Raw genomic sequence first — 17,994 nt, 5'->3', positions numbered from 1 at the left:
CAAACTTCTCTACAAGGCTTAATTCGGGTTGGATTCGCGTCTAAACACTCATAGCCTCACTGAAATAAAAAGTGCGAAAATAAGTACAACTGAAAGGAGTTTTGTTCAAACGGGATTGCCAAGAAAAAACCTAACAAGATTCAATTCAAGTTGGACTGGAGGCACGTTGTCTTTATAGGTGGTACAAGCACTTCAACTCCTATTCCAGCAAGTGGTTCTCAAAGGTCACTCCATTAGTATTGAAACTATTAGACTTCTGCTTTAGCTTTATATGAATCTAGCTTTATGACATCAATTCACTTGTTTGACCAAGTCAATTTATTTCATTGAACTAATTGTTTATTAGTATTCTCAATATTTTGGACTTTTTTGATTGATTCATAGATATTTTTTTGGATGTTTAAAATCATATTCTAGACATTAATGAATTTTATGGTTGTTTATTAGTACTCTCATCATAAAGAAGAGACCTCCAACGGCATGAACTCCCTTAACTTCTTTATCTAGTAATCTCTTTGTTCTCCTCCTTTCTCTCTCGGATCTCCTCTCCCTTTGTTTTTTCTTGTTTTATGATTTGAATCTACTTCTACAGTTTGGATCAACGTATTCACCAATTTTTCTCTTACCAGATGTTGTCTGTCGTGATTTTGAATCGGTTAATTCTCTCACTTTTTCATCAATTCTGTTATTTGAATTGTTCTATTCAGTTGTGTGTTGAATTTTGATCGGAATTGCTATAATTGATCACCTAAGTTTGTTTTGGTGGTTTTGGGGTCCTTAGAGACATGTTTGGCATAACAGAAACAAATCAATAGAGAAAGTTTTCCAAAAAGGTTTTGTTTTTGGGACTGCCGCTTCTTCTTATCAGGTTGGTTTGTTTTTGGGACTGTTGCTTCTTCTTATCAGGTTGGTTTTTCTTCATGAACTCGTATTTTATTTTATTTTTCATTGAACATATTCATGTGTTAATTTACCCATGAGTTGTTTCATTTACTCATTTGTACTATTGGTTTTTCTCTTACAAGTATTTTTCTATCTCCTTGGGATTTTTATTTTCTAGAAGATTAATGGAAGAAGTTATTTGCAATAGCATCAGCTTTAGAATCATCGGAGCATAAGTTTAAATGCTCACTGGATTCCTGAGGCCGTGGGAGGCACAAGGAGTTTAAAGAAGCTTCCAAAGTGAGTGCTCAAGTAATTTTTCTACCTGAAAGACTTAGATTCTCCACTTTCTTATTCAGATAATTGGCTATAAAACTCTCTTCTTTCTTATTCAAATAATTGGCTATAAACTCTATGCTCTTTCTTTTGTATAAAACATTGTTCTTTTAATGAATGCGACTCTAGGGTGATTATGGTGTTTCAATTCTAGTTTTGTCTTGTATAAATTTTGAAATCACTGCTATAATTATAGCACACACACAGTATAATGGTTGAGGATGTTACATCTTTCAAACTTAATAACATATGTGCATAAATGTTCTTTTGTTACCATAGAACTTGTCGAACTATTTAGTTGACTACACATATCTATATCTACAAATTGTCAGAAAATTTGCTTTATGCATCTTTCAAATTTGAGGTGCTATTGTAAAGAAGCTAGGATATATATAAGATTAAGTGTTGTATAAGATTAAGGAGTAGTGTTTGAAAATAAACTACTTAAGCATCTTTTTTCCAATTTTTCAGAACTCAAGTAATTAGCATTCTTTTGCTCATCTTGCTGTCCATTTGTTACTCTTGGTGGTGGTTTACGTTTTTTATTCGAAGTTTATGTTCATCTTTATGTTACTAGATTCCTTCTTAATCTTAACATAAGCTTCTTGTTAGTAGCATCATAATTGACTGTGTGAATGAATATTCAGTAATGCTCTTCCTCGTTATGCTTTAAGCCTTTTGGTACATGTTTGGAACATTTATGTTACGAATGGAGACACACATCAAATGGAGTTTTATACTTGTCAATAAGTTTGAAAATTAGGTGGCCAAATACCAAATTTTATGCACGCAGATTTGCAGATTCGCAGATTCATTAGTAGAATGGTTCTCACTTAAAGAAAATGGGTGTTGTCATGGAATTTCACTTGTTCAAGATGCTCATGTTCCCATAAAGTTGAGTTTAATTGGTTGTGATTTTCCTTTTTTTGGATATCTGGGTTTTTTTTGGTGATTTAGTTAATTGGGTGTGAATTAGAATTAGATTATAATTTACATTCGAATTAGAATTTTGATTTGGTTGTTATTTTGGTTCATCTGTGTGTTTGGTTGTTATTTTGCACATGATTAGTAGAAGTCACCCTGCATCCTCAATGAAAATCCTAGGTTTTGTAGTCTTCTGATTTGCCATATGGGTCTTTCTTGTTCTTATTTATCATTATTGACTTCATAATATCATTTGTAATATCTGTCGAGAAATTGAAAGTTCCAATGGATTTAGATTATGGGTAGAATTTTTATGATGGTTTTAAGATCCTCTATTATTGCATTTCTCCTAGGTTAGCCTTGGATTTGTTAAAGTCATTCCATAGGCAGCTTCCTTTTTCCTATTGCGGGTTTTAACTCATTTGTTGCGAATGGATAGATGAGCATCACAATATGTGCTGATTTAATATTGGTTTTGATATATATATATATATATATATGTGTGTGTGTGTGTGTATATTTGTTTTTTCTCAGCAATACAATGTGCTGATTTAATATTGATTTAAAGCATCTCATAAAGCATAAAGGTAGGTACATAATGCTGAACTCATAAAGCATCTCCCACAGCTACATAAAGGTGGGGACACCTTCCCAAATGCTAATCCAATGTTGCATTTGCAACTTCTTTTCTTTTGTGATTTACTTGAATATTTATTTATTTTTGGTATGTGATTTAAATGTAGTTCTTGATTTCAATTTTTTGGGCTTGTAGCATTTAATATGTCCTATTTCATGATAGAAGAGGTCTCACATGATTATGTTATTGTATGCCTATAATTTTTTCCTCAATATTTTGTAGTCTATGCTTGTTTTCTTGAATCCAATCAAGTTTGGAATAACCTTTACCTTCAGCAATTTGCTCTCACTTGGGAGGTTTGTCCTTAGATTTGTATATTAGTATGCTTCTTGTCATTATTCCATGTAAAGAGATTTAGTTTTTAGTTATTTAGATTTCTATTGAATTTTTGGGATTCTTTATTGAAGTTTGGATTCATTCATTCATCCTTATATGTTCATATTATTCAGCAAGTATCCTATGCTTTCTCACAGCCTTGACTTGTTTTCCTATTTGTCTTGATCTTTTCCTTGGCAAGTTGTAGTGCCTTTAGTTTGTACTCATGGTAAACATGCCCTCATTTTCTTCATTTTTCTTAATACTTGAATGTTTATATCAAATTAATTATATGAATTTGTGACTCTACTCTTGGTTGTCAAACATTATTTGGAAATTACTAAAAAAATTTGTGGACAAATTACTTTGGCCGTCAAGGTTTGAGTCTATTTGCATTTCTAGTGCTTAGAGTTGATGAAATGGCACTTTCTAGCTTATAAAACTCTGTTTGGACTTTGGTTCAACGCTTTTATCAATGGTGCAGCATTGCATGTACAGGAAAAATATGCATGTGATCCTCACGTCATGTATGCTTACTTAATTGATCATTTTAACTGTTATAGATGTAGTGATCAAACCAGTCTCAAGTTAGATTCAAGATATAGAATTAAGTAAATTTATGGAAGTGTGATAGTCTTAGATCAATGATGAGGATGGTGAAGACATGGGTAGTTAGCGTGCCTTAAACTAAAAAAAAAAAAAACACATAGGACTTGTGGCAAAACACCTTAATTAGTATACCTTAAACTTACCCGAAAAGGGGCAATAAGGGGGCGAAAATAGGAAACAGCCCTTGAACCACTGCACGGATGTCACAGCCACCTTTTCCATGAAAAATAGGACCTGTCACAATAGACGGAATGTCATTAGCACACGTAGTTTGGGAATTAGAGCTGAAAACGCATTAAGCTTAACCGAAAAAGGACGATAAGGGGGCAAAAATGCGAAACAGCCCCCAAACCACCATACGAATGTCACGGCCACCTTCACTATGACAAATAGGTCCTGTCACAACAAATGGAATGTCATTAGCACACATAGTTTGGCAGTTAGAGCCGAAAATGCATTAAACTTAACTGAAAAAATGCGTTAAAGGGGAGAAAATGCGAAACAGACCCCGAACCACCGTACGGATGTCACGACCACCTTCCCTATCACAAATAGAACCTGTGACAATAGATAAAATGTAATTAGCACACGTAGTTTGGGAGTTAGAGCCGAAAACACATTAAACTTAACCGAAAAAGGGCAATAAGGGGGTAAAAATGCGAAACAACCATTGAACCACCGTACGGATGTCACGACCACCTTTCTTGTGACAAATAAGACCTATCATAATAGATAGAATGTCATTAGCACATGTAGATTGGGAGTTAGAGCCGAAAACACCTTAAGCTTAATCAAAAAAGGGCGTTATAGGGGTGAAAATGCGAAACAGCAATCGAACCATCGTACAGATGTCACAGCCACCTTCCCTGTCACAAATAGGCCTTGTGACACTAGACGGAATGTAATTAGCACACGTAATTTGGGAGTTAGAGTCGAAAATACATTAAACTTAACCAAAAAAGGGCGTTAAGGGGGCAAAAATACAAATCAACCCCCGATCCACCATACAGATGTCACGACCACCTTCCCTATGATAAATAGAACCTATGACAATAGATGGTGAAAAATCTAGAAATCCGCTAGATATTGATCTGTGATTATATATCAATTTTAAGCAATAAAACAATCCCAATCAAACAATCAAGACAAATCGACACAATGATTTTAATGTGGAAAAACCACAATTAGAGCACCTCCAATTGTGATAAAAAAATCACGGGCAACAGCCACAAAACAATCCACTAAAAAGATATAAAGGAATTACACAGGTATACTCTCAATTACCTAGCGAATCCACGCCCGAATTGAACCAACCCCTATGTGCCTCTTCCAGCCCCGTCTTCACCTTGGAATTGTCTTAACGGTGAGCCACTCCAGAATCCACCAAAGCTTCAGGCTCGAATTCTTCAGAATCCACCGAAGAATAACTCTCTCTTTTGTATAGAATAAACAAACAGTCCTTTGATGTATTCTGCTTAAACCATGAGTTGAATACTCAATGAAACATTAAAGAAAACTAGCAAAATAGCCCCAGATATAAACCCTAGAACCCAAGAAGAAGATCTGGAGGCGTAACCCTAGATTCGGAGCAACATGCGAATTTATAGAATCTGAAATGGTGAGGTCTGCTCGAGCATGGAAATTGACGCTCGAGCAGGGACACTATATGACGTGTTCCAAACTAGGATGTACGCTCAAGCGGGGATTTTGACGCTCGAGCGTGAAAACACGGATCACAGTATTTTTGCAGACACACATACTTCTGGAACTCACCAATCTCCGCTCAAGTGGAGGAATGTCCGCTCGAGTGGACAAGCAACTTTGAATGCACTTTTGCATTTTGCTACGGGAGCGCTGCCCCTCGACCCCACTTGGGCGTTGCCCCGGACCCGCTAAGGGGCACTGCCCCCTCGACCCCCCCGAGCTGACCGGGCAGCTCGGTCCCCGTCATAGTCAGCGAAGTGGCAATCTTGAAAGAATTAAACACCACAAACTTCTCTGCAAAGCACGATTCAGATTGGATTCGCATCTAATAAACTCATAGCCTCACTAAAATAAAAGTGCGAAACAAGTACAACTGAAAGGAGTTTTGTCAAACGGGATTGCCAAGAATAAAAACCTAACAGATGGAATGTAATTTGCATTTGTTGGGTGGGCGTTAGAGCCGAAAATGCCTTAAACTTAACCGAAAAGGGAGTTAAGAGGGCGAAAATGCGAAACAACCCCCGAACCATCGTACGGATGTCACAGCCACCTTCTCTATCACAAATAGGACCTGTGACAATAGATGGAATGTAATTAGCACATGTAGCTTGGGAGTTAGAGCCGAAAATGCATTAAACTTAACCGAAAAAGGACGTTAAGAGGGCGAAAATACGAATCAGTCCCCGAACCACCGTACGGATGTCACGGCCACTTTCCCTGATGATGAATAGGACCTATGACAATAAACAGAATGTAATTAGCACATATAGGTTAGGAGTTAGAGCCGAAAATGCTTTAAACTTAATCAAGAAAAGGGCGTTAAGGGGGCGAAAATGCGAAACAGCCCCCAAACCATCGTACGGATGTCATAGCCACCTTCCCTATCACAAATAGGACCTTCGAAAATAGATAGAATGTAATTAGCTTGGGAGTTAAAACCGAAAATGCATTAAACTTAACCGAAAAAATGGCGTTAAGAGGTTGAAAATGCAAATCAGCCCTCGAACCACCATACGGATGTCATGGCCACCTTCCCTGTGATAAATAGGACCTATGAAAATAGATAGAATGTAATTAGCATTTGTAGGTTGGGAGTTAGAGCCAAAAACGCCTTAAACTTAACCGAAAAAAGGCGTTAAGGGGACGAAAATGCGAATCAGCCCCCGAACCATAACCGAATGTCATGGCCACCTTCCCTATGACAAATAGGACCTGTGACAATAGACAAAATGTAATTAGCACGTGTAAGTTGGGAGTTAGAGCCGAAAACGCCTTAAACTTAACCCAAAAAGGGCGTTAAGGGGGCAAAAATGCGAAACAAACCCCGAACCACCGTACGGATGTCAAGGCCACCTTCCCCGTCACAAATAGGACCTGTGACAATAGAAAAAATGTAATTAGCACACATAGTTTGGGAGTTAGAGTAAAAAACGCCTTAAACTTAACCGAAAAAGAGCGTTAAGTGGGCGAAAATGTGAATCAATCCCCAACCCACTGTACGGATGTCACGAACACATTTCTTATGATGAATAGGATCTGTGACAATAGACGGAATGTAATTAGCATGTGTTGGTTGGGAGTTAGAGCCGAAAACGCCTTAAACTTAACCGAAAAAAGGACATTAAGAGGGTGAAAATGCAAAACAGCCCCCGAACCACCATACAGATGTCACGGCCACCTTCTCCGTCACAAATAGGACTTGTGACAACATGCAGAATGTAATTAGCACACGTAGTTTGGGAGTTAGAGCTGAAAATGCATTAAACTTAACCGAAAATGGCATTAAGGGGGTAAAAATGTGAATTAGCCCTCAAACCATCAATGGATGTCACAGCCACCTTCCCCGTAACAAATAGGACATGTGACAATAGACACAATGTAATTAGTACATGTAGGTTGGGAGTTAGAGCTAAAAATGCCTTAAACTTAACCGAAAAAGGATAAGAGGGCAAAAATGCGAAACAGCTTACCGAAAATAGGCGTTAAGGGAGCGAAAAAAAGAAACAGCCTCAGAACCACCATAGGAATGTCACGGCCAGCTTCCCTATGACATATAGGACTTGTGACAACAGACAGAATGTCATTAGCACACGTAGTTTGAGAGTTAGAGCCGGAAACGACTTAAACTTATTCGAAAAAGGGAGAGTTTGACATCCAATAAATGTTCAACATTTTCATTGTAAATGATGCCATTGTTTCATCATACACGGTGGTCATTTGAGTGGTAAACGTATTAAGAAAGCATGATAGAGTTATGGAGATAACCCCATACATTACTCAATCATTTTACTTTGACTAGGAAAATAAGAATGAAGAAAAATTAAAATAAATTTACCACCAAAACATTCTACTTATAAAAATTTATTTTATGAATAGGTATGCTTCTAAAAATTGTATTATTTGTAAATTGAAATCAAGTTTGGAATAAATCTTTTATGATACATACATATGATTATATTTCGAGAAAAGGTTTTATAGATTGTTCAACCTTAAATGCATGTTATTACAACTTTTTTCCTATGCCTCAATGAATTGATATTTTGTAATGGATGCAATTGTTTTTTTATTTTTTGTAAATGGCTTTTGGCGTGGACTTGTGGATAGTCTACATTTTTGTTTATGGAGGACACTTGACACTTTTGTATAATCCTGCAAACTATGTCTTCCTCTGCTTTTGTGAATATTAGCATTACTAATACATATAACTTTTGTAATCCAACTGATAGTTGCTGGCGTGGCATATAGATTACCTTTTGTCGTGGTACAGATTACGATGGTAAGTTGTACCATGCCAAATGGCCATATTGCATAGTAGTAAATATATTTTTTGTATATGGCGGGTTGGATTTTTGTATGGAAATATAATTTTAGTTTGGACAATAGTTGGTTTGTATGGAATACATACATTTAAATTCATTCATTTCTGGATGGTTGGAAGTAATATAGACTGTGGCATGATTGATAATTTTACGTTGTGAAATGATGGATAGTATATGTATTGTTTTATTTATATATGTATTACAGGTTGCATGGAATATAGACAGGTTATGAATAAATTATAATTTTGTGATGAAACATAAGAGCATGTTTTTGGCTAAATTGTTAGTAGCTAAAAAAAAAAAAAAATTGGAAAATAGTTTTGGCTACTAAAAGTTTAGTAGCCAAAAAAAAAAATCAAACATTTGGTGACTAAAATATTTTGTAGCAAAAAACAATCAAACATATGGCAACAAAAATATGTCGTAGCTAAAAAACATAAGCTCAAGAAAAAAAAAAAAAAAAAATTGGCGACTAAAACTTTAGTAGCAAAAAAATGTGAGACTTTAGGTGACCAAATGTTTAGTAGCCAAAACACAAAATGTTTGCCGACTAAAATCTTAGTAGCCAAAAACATAAGACTTTAGGTGACTAAACCTTTAGTAAACAAAAAATAAAATTGACTTTAGGCAACTAAAATCTTAGTAGCCAAAACATTGTTATTTACTTTAGGCCACTAATATATTTAGTAGGTGAAACTCTTTTTCGTGACTAAATGATTAGTCGTTAAAAGTAATTGAACTTTTGGCGACAAAAAAATTTGTCGCCAAAAATATGATATTTAATTTTATTTCAAACCTTTTGGCGACTAAAATTTTAGTCACCAATGATCTTTCCCGACAATTCTTCCCCGACTAATTTTGCGACCAAATATTTTTGTCATTAAAAGCCTTCGGTGACACTTTTGGAGACTAAAAATTTAGTCGTCAAAAGTGAAAATTCTTTTAGTGACATCACTCCATCATTTATTACCACATGAGTTATTTCTGATTCTCTCAAAATATTGCTTGAAAGTAATTAGTTGATTGTCATTTTTCACAATTACATTTGATTTACATTGTTGAGGTTAGGAGATCCTGATATTGATAATGGGCATGGTTTTGATTGTTGTTGATTGATGCCTTTGGTTGTTATTGATTTTTTAAGCTATTATTTAATATGGTCTAAAGACTTACGATTGTTACTTTTATATAATTTGTTGTAGTGTGGTGAACCAATTAAGTGATTAAATCATTTGGTTTGCTTATCTACTAGATAAATGCATATCACTTTCAGTTGTAATCATCTTTACTCTGGCACTTTGTACTAGTTTATTTTGTAATTCTTAATTTACAGGTAGGAGACATAGTTGTTATAAAAAGTATCATTAGCCCAACATAAACAGTTGCAATCGGAGTACTTAAAAGCACAGATGCATCTAAAGAAGTAGAAGAGGAAGAACTAGGACCTGACTATTGGGAGATACATATTCAAGTGCCAGTCAAACCTAATGAGAACTTGATCCGATCATATGGACTTGTCAAAACAGTTGAACAAGCTATTGGAGCACATGTTGCTTTGCTTGCTCCATTTGTGGTATATTTATTTTGTAAATGCTAATTTCATTAACAATTTTATATTAACTTAATATAGTTTCAATTACCTTTATATGTTTATATTTTGGATGTAGATTTCGCAAGTTATGGATGCTAGCCGAGAATATTTATACAAGTGAGGTTGAGAATTTGGGAACTGATTTTGTTTTGATAATTTGTCTCTCCGGAAGATGGATATCACTATGGCTTTTTAGAACTTATGGTTGGAATAATTTTCTTTTAATTTTTTTTTCTTTAACTTTGTTAGTATGGTAGAATATTTTATACTTTTGGTAAGGGTTTTTTATTGCAATATAAATAAATTTATATTTCAATAATAAATAATTGATTATGTGTCATGACCCGAACTCGCCCCTATAGGTTAGGATCATAACCGGCCAGTAATCGTTAGATTACCTACGACCTCAGACAGAAAATAAATTTTTAAATAATCACATAGGGCCAAAAGCGGAAGCAGACTTAAAAATTTTGTCCAATAAGCTGTGCTTACATGATAAAGCGAAACATTTCATAAACAGTCCATAATAACTCACACATAAAAACAGAGTTAATATCTTATACATCCAGGAACTTCAAGACATGCAGTCAGCCAAACAAAACAAACTTATATGCATGGATGATCTAACGTATTCAACGATAAAGCAAAAGTGTAAACACATGAACAAAAATAAAGTCTCGTTCGTGAGACGTGCGGGCTGACTCCACAAAACTTCACTTCCTCTCATATCTTTCACTGAGGTTGGGTTTGGACATCCCTTTGCTCACCTACACACATATAAATGAGAGTGAGCAATAGCCCAGTGAATAATATTAAAATAAAGAATTACATGAATGAAATTCGTAACAGACATATCTAACGGACTTAGGCCCATTCACATTTTTATCTAATATATCAACGGCCTCAGGCCCAACCATAACAAACAACCTCAGGCCCAATTCGCTCTTATCAAACGGCCTCGGGCCCAATTTGTTTGTGTCAAACAGCTTTTGGTCCAATCATTCATGTCAGACGGCCTTTGGCCCAATCATTCATGTCAGACGTATTTATGTGTGTTTCATACTCATGACCATGATCGTATTTGTATTCACTTAGTCCTAAGCAAAAGACTGACATTTAGAATACTCATTCTTAATTCAAACATACAAATCCATAAGGCATGTATAGAAGTAACGTTTGGGAAACCAACATACTTGAATATATCTTTACTAAGATATTACTCACAGTGTTCTGCCGGTGGATTCGTTCTTATGCTCGACCCTACACAATTCATAACACATATCGGGTTACAAACAATTCAATTCGTTCTTTAATCTATTTATTTCTCTTAGGCTTCTTTCTTTACCCTTTAGGTCATTTACAAAGCTCAATGTATTCCTAAGAGTGCTTAGAAATGAAAGAGAACGGAAAACAAAACACAAAACCATTTTTCATAATTTCAAGAACAGGGCTCTCCGCTCGAGCGTGAATTTAGCTGCTCGAGTGGACCACTTTGGTCTGCGAAAGTATTGGTTACTACATTTCGATGCTCGAGCGTGACTCTTTCTGCTCAAATGGACATCAATGTCTGCAAAAGTTCTAGAAGCCAACATTTCATGCTCAAGTGGCGCTTTCCCCTGCTCGAGCGGAAATGCCGAATTCTAGAATTTCCAGAATTGCATTTGAAGCTCAAACTTAGCATTCAAAGGGTCTAAAACTCATGTTCTTGATACAAAATTATGAAAATTTTTATACAATATGAGGCCATAAGAAAATTGAGTCTAATTTGTCCAAAATCACAATTCAATTTCCAAATTATTTCACATTTTTCTTGACAACCCATACCAACTTCATGTCTTTAAAACTTGTTAGGTTTTATTCTTGGCAACCCCGTTTGACAAAACTCCTTTCAGTTGTATTTATTTTCGCACTTTTATTTCAGTGAGGCTATGAGTGTTTAGATGCAAATCCAACCCGAATCAAGCCTTTCAGAGAAGTTTGTGATGCTAATGCTTTCAAGATTGCCACTTCGCTGATTATGATGGGGATCGAGCTGCCCGGTTAGCTCACGGGGGTCGAGGGGGCAGCGCCCCTTGGCGAGTCCGGGGCAGCGCCACGGCGAGGTCGAGGGGCAGCGCCCCCGAAGCAAAATGCAAAAATGCATTCCAAGTTGCCTGTCCGCTCGAGCGGACATTACCCCGCTCGAGCGGAGAATCCCTGGTTCCAGCAGTTTGTCAGGTCTGTAAAAATACTGGAAGGTGTGATTTCGCGCTCGAGCGGATTCTCCAGCGCTCGAGCGGACCTCTGTTATATTTCGCGCATATTTTGCTGAAGCCGCTCGAGCGGGCTGTTGGGCGCTCGAGCGAAGATCGCAGGACAGATTCTATAAATTCGCATATTGGGTCAGATTTTAGGATAACGACTCCAGATCTTTTTTTTGGGTTCTAGGGTTTATATCTGGGGATACTTTGTGAGTTTTCTTTGATGTTTTGATTGAGTATTCAACTCATGTTCTAAAGAGTATACATCAAAGGTTTTGTTTGTTTTACAAGTTCTACAAAAGAGAGAGTTGTTCTTCGGTGGATTCTGAAGAATTCGAGCCTGAAACTTTGGTGGATTCCGGGGTGGCTCATCGTAAAGACAATTCCGAGGTGAAGACGGGTTGGAAGAGGCACATAGAGGTTGGTTCAATTAGGCGTGGATTCGCTAGGTAATTGAGAGTATACCTGTGTAATTCCTTTAAATCTTCTTAGTGGATTGTTTTGTGGCTGTTGCCCGTGGTTTTTTTATCACAATTAGAGGTGTCCAATTGTGATTTTTTCCACGTAAAATCGTTGTGTCTCTTTGTCTTGATTGTTTGATTGGGATTGTTATATTCTGCTTGAAATTAATACATAATCACAAATCAACTTCTAAGGGGTTTCTAGATTTTTCAAAACTCATGCAAATTAATTTCCATATCACTTTGAATTTCATATGCATGTGAGATATAGGCTTCATTTTCAACTTAAATAACACCATTGATGCTCATCTTCATCAAACATGATCAATTTTAAATCAATTACATCAAAACTCCTTTAATTTACAAATTAAGTTCTTTGTTCATAAACTCATAATTTTCCAAAGCTTAATTCTTATTACATCAAAACATGCAATCAATTATTATAAATCCATGATGCACGTATAATTAGAGTATTAAAACTTGTAAAATTTGTCCATGCATGTAGGAATTAGACAAATACTCATGCCAGTTATTCCAAAATCAAACCCAAAATAATTAATTCCCAATTTAACTTCCATAAATTTGAACCTAACTCTATTTCCTTATCATCTTGCTAATTTCTTTTTAATTGCATCGAATTGAATCTACTTACTTCTTAGTTTCAACTTCTAGATAATTTAGCTACAAAATTTGAGCTTTGATTCCTCATCTAGAGCTCTTGATTGATGAGTTTCTTATGCATGAAATTTCCAAAATTAAATTAAAATGATGAAACTTAACATAATTTTCCATAATTATGTAGGTAACTCATTTCTTGCTCAAACCCAAATTTCTGTCTAATTTCATGAACATGATTCCAATCCCTTCTCAATCTCAAGCATAAAAAGAAGATCCTACATAAATCAAGCTTGAATTTCATATCTCAAATTTTAATTTCAGCAATTAGATTTGATTTCCCCTTGAAATCTTCTTCTTCTCTAGCTTCCATGTTCTTCAAAATTCCCAGCAAGGATCCAAGGAATTGAACTCTCTCTCACTCACGGTTCTCTCTCTCTCTCACAGTTCTGTCAAAACAATATGAAGCACAAGAATGCTCTCACCAAATAATAAATAGATTTGCGTATTCTCTCTCCTCATGCACACATATAAAACTTGAAGGTTATCAACACTTATACACACATGTTCACTTCTTAACATTTTACAAGCACACGTGCACACACTTTAAGCTTCCAGCACAACAATAATACAGACACTCTCAGACTTCTCTACACACACACACACACTTCTTAGCACACACACCTAAATAAATTCTCAAAATCTAAATCATTCTACAATTTAATTTATGATTAAGATTAATTTAATTAAATAACACTTATTCTTAATAAATCTTGATTAACACATAATTAAATTAATTATTACTAATCATAAGTTGCACATGATGTAATTTATCTAATTTGACTTCCTTTAGAGCCCACTTAATTATATTTAAAATTGTCAATCTGAATCAGATTTTTTTAATCAAACTCCCAAAAGCTCCAAATATTAAATTAAACTTATTGTCATCATCAATTTTGATTTCCCAAACCATTTAGGCCTTCAATTTCTAATCAGACTTCAAATTTCCGTCAATAAATTACATATTCAAATTGGACACCCCATAAACAAATTTAATTCGTAGTAATCACAATTCTCAATCCTCATAATTAACTAACTTAATTAACTCCAATTCGGACCTAATTAATCGAATCTCAATTTTACTAAACTGAAACGAATATTTAATTAACTCTCAAATGGGTCCGAAATTAAAATTAAATTTATTCAATTTCTTAATTTCGCTTCCTTAAGCCATTTGGACCCTTAAAATAAATCTTCAATAGAATCATATATGAATCAGATTCCATAATTCTCACAAATCCCAAATTAAATTAGGATAACGACTAATTAAAATCCTAAATCTCCTTAATTAACCAAATATAAAATATTATACGTGGCGGGGTCATCACATTGTGGTTTGAATTTTTTTGTTTTTTGTTTTTGATGTGATGATCCTATGGTGGTAATATTTGTTTATTATTATGAAAATATTACAGGATGAATGGATGTCCAATTAATATAGGATGTGACAATTAATATTCAATTGTTTATAAAATTGATTCAATTTTTACAGGTATTTACACATGTTTAATTGTAGCTTTTAAAAGTGTCACTAAAAAGAACATATAAGTGGCATTTTGTAGTATTGATAGTAGCTTTGCAAAGTGTCACTAAAGTAAGTTCCAATGGCACTTATATCCATTTAATGTCACAAATGAATTGGATTTAGTGACATTTATGAAGTTGTTATAAATATCAACTGTCACATAACAAGCATCGTTTAAATTCCATATAGTGGCATTTTTTAGATTACAAGTCTTCTTCAATGGCACTTGATAGCGTCATGAATAGTGTCTATCATGACATTAAAGTGTCACTGAAAGTTTTTAACTTTGATGGTGTAATGGCACTTACAAGTGTCACTGAAATGCCACAAACTCTTTTTTTAATTGTGCTTGATAGTGTCACAAATAGTATCTATCATGACATCAAAATGTCATTGAAAGTTTTTAGCCATGATGGTGTAGTGGCACTTGCAAGTATCACTAAGATGCTACTAGTGTCTACCATGGCACAGGTATAAATGACACTTGTTTAAAATGCCACAAGACTAAAAAATGTCATTAGAAGAATAGTTTTGTGGCACTTTCAAATCTCACTAAACTAAGAAAATGTTGTAGTGTTTTAACGTGTCACGACCCAAGCCTGCCTCTATAGGTTTAATGTCGTAACCGACCAGTAATTTGAGATTACCAAAGTCCTTCTTGTACAATCAAAAATTACTGGGGCTGGCGGAAGCAAAATACAAAAAATACCAGTAGTCCAATGAGCTATGCATCTATATGAACAAATATGTACACATATAAACATTAACTTACCTACATAACGATACATAACTTATAATATAATATTTTATACAAAACATATGCACATACTGAGTATGTACATCATGACCAAAAGCTTGACAATGGTCTTCCAGGCCTAACGCCAACTCGGAGGCACTCAAAATAACTCGGTAGGCTTCAAAACAGTGGCTTGGCTTAAGACCGCTTCTAAACTTATCCTCCAGGACGCTCACCTATACATATACATAAAAAAATAGTGAGTTAAAGCCCAGTGAATAACATTAAAGTAAAGGGGTTAGTAATAATGTCCGCTTAAACATTAAAAGCAATTCACATGTGCGTTAAGGAAAAGCATAGTAGTCATAAGGATCCACGTGTATATATAGCGATCTTTCAAACCATAATCTATTCGGGCAATCATATAACTCAATGTCTTATACACATTTGGCCCTAGTATTATTACCCCCAAGTGAAGGCCATATGTATATAGGCCTCGGTATTGTTACCCCCGGGTAAGGGCCATGTAAATATAAACCACGGTATTATTACCCCCGAGTAAGGGCCACATGAATGTAGACCGCGATATTGTTACCCCCGAGTATGGGTTACATGAACATAACCATGGTATTGTTACCCCCAGGTATGGGCCATATGAGTATATTGCATGACATGGGATACTCATTTATTGAGTAAATCATGTCACTGTAGAAACAATTCTTAACAATAACAATCACATTCAGATACGCATTCATTTAGTAAATCATATCATTGTAGAAACAATTCTTAATAATAACAATAACAGTCAGAAAGAATAACTCAAACATATCTTTACAACATTATTACTCACAGTTCGTTCCGTGGGGCACGTGGCCAGGGTGCGGCGTCTGACCTATATAAACACAGACAAGCACAATGGTTTAATATATAGTCTCATTGGTTCAATTGCTCATTACTAATCTTTCTGTTTCGTTCCTTAATTTCCTTCATGTTATAAGATGCGAATGCACATGGAAACCACATGAAAACCATGCAAACAGAGGCCTAATAGTCCGAGAGATAGCCAGAAAAACTAGTTGGATCTGCCCTGTTGGCCGCACGTGCGATGGTCTGGCCACTTGTGCAGTAGCCTTGGCCGCATGAGCGGTGGCCCAGGCTGCTTGAGCAGTCTGGGTTTATTTGTAGCCCAAAAATCTGCTCTTGAATGAAATCTCATTCTTTCCAATATCATACTCCATTTCCATGTATTTCAAGGCCAAAAACTCATAAAAACATGTTGAATGCAACATATCTAGTTTAAACAAAATCATAACTTCAAATGGAGCTTAAATTTTATACAAAACATTCAAACCCTTGAGTTGAAATACAAAACCATCGTTTATGCAAATTGAGCTCCCATCCTTGAAATTCATGGGGTTTATTCTTCAAATCTCAAGAATCATGCAAGAAAACAAATTTATGAACATGATTTCCATGAATCTATGCCATACATAAGGATACAACATGTTCTTAACAATATATGGAAAAATATATGCAAAACTCACACATAAATCATATATTCAACTCTATAACACTTAATCTTCAAGAATTAGGAGTTAGATTCTTACCTAGGGCCTTTATAGGTACTTAATCTTGCATAATCTTGCATAATACAAGCTTGATCTTTAGCTTCTCCTTCAAGTTCCACACCTTCCTCTTGGTTTCCCTCTTTATCTAGGCCTCTCTCTCTTTCTCCAGATTTTACTTCTTCTTTTGTTGTCTTTGAGCAATGTATATATATATATACTATCTAATATTTAATTAACTCCAATTTAATTCATTCTGAATCAGATTTTTACAAAACTTCATATTAGGTCTTAAAAATCACACTGATCACAAATATGTATTTCGTTCTGGTTTCTGAAGCCTCTGAAGCCTTCAATTTCAGTGTAAAGTCGCAATGAAACCATCCAAATGCACCTTAACGAATCAGCCGAAATCAATTTTCAATTAAACTTCCCAAATGGCTCTAAAAATTTCCATTAGCATATCTATGTACTCAATTTTGGTTTCTGGACTCATGAAGGTCATCAATTTCAGTTCCAAAGTCGTAGCCCCAATAGATATTTCTCCAATTTCGACAGATATTCCCAAATTATTTCATATTAATGCATAATTAAGAAAAATAATTGTAACACACATTTCGGGGCCGTTACATAATTCATTTTTCATCGAATTTGAATTTGATGAAACATTTGATGAAGGATTGGAGATGACATAACTAAAAAAGAAAATGACATAATTTTATACTTTCTGAGTCATAACTAAAAAAAAAAAAAAAAAGTCATAACCAGACACTATATGAGGCATAACCAAAGATCTCATGAGTCATATATAGTGATTTTGATTTTGACTCAACTCTTGTGTATCCCAGACTCGGGTTTAACGGTTTCATATTGTTGTTTACATTCTGTTTCCCTTGTATCTCCTTAAATTTGGCTTTGGGATTATTGTGGTTGCGTTTGGGATAGGTTGGTTGCTTAGTTTCCAAACCTTTGTTG

At 35.1% G+C, this 17,994-nt stretch overlaps 2 long non-coding RNA genes across 8 annotated transcripts; one reads left to right on the top strand and one right to left on the bottom strand.

Annotated features, from left to right (window-relative positions):
- Window positions 1-226: 226 nt before the first annotated feature.
- LOC114287053 (uncharacterized) lies at window positions 227-10,140 on the top strand. 7 transcript variants are annotated; one of them, XR_014333672.1, is made up of 3 exons: window positions 227-506; window positions 593-906; window positions 1,061-10,140. It is a non-coding gene; the product is annotated as an uncharacterized LOC114287053 (long non-coding RNA). The 7 variants fall into 7 exon arrangements; XR_014333673.1 differs by having other exon boundaries at window positions 227-655; window positions 782-906; XR_003637779.2 differs by having other exon boundaries at window positions 227-906; window positions 1,064-1,182; window positions 9,560-10,140.
- A 129-nt stretch (window positions 10,141-10,269) lies between these two features.
- LOC114287054 (uncharacterized) lies at window positions 10,270-11,620 on the bottom strand. Its single transcript, XR_014333674.1, has 2 exons — window positions 11,042-11,620; window positions 10,270-10,584 (listed from the first exon to the last, which is right to left on the bottom strand). It is a non-coding gene; the product is annotated as an uncharacterized LOC114287054 (long non-coding RNA).
- Window positions 11,621-17,994: the final 6,374 nt, after the last annotated feature.

Source organism: Camellia sinensis, chromosome 6, assembly GCF_055761805.1.
Source record: "Camellia sinensis isolate YWXY chromosome 6, ASM5576180v1, whole genome shotgun sequence".
Classification (NCBI taxonomy): domain Eukaryota; kingdom Viridiplantae; phylum Streptophyta; class Magnoliopsida; order Ericales; family Theaceae; genus Camellia; species Camellia sinensis.
The sequence above is the reverse complement of the archived record's forward strand: the minus strand, read 5'-3'. Positions and strand labels throughout refer to the sequence as shown.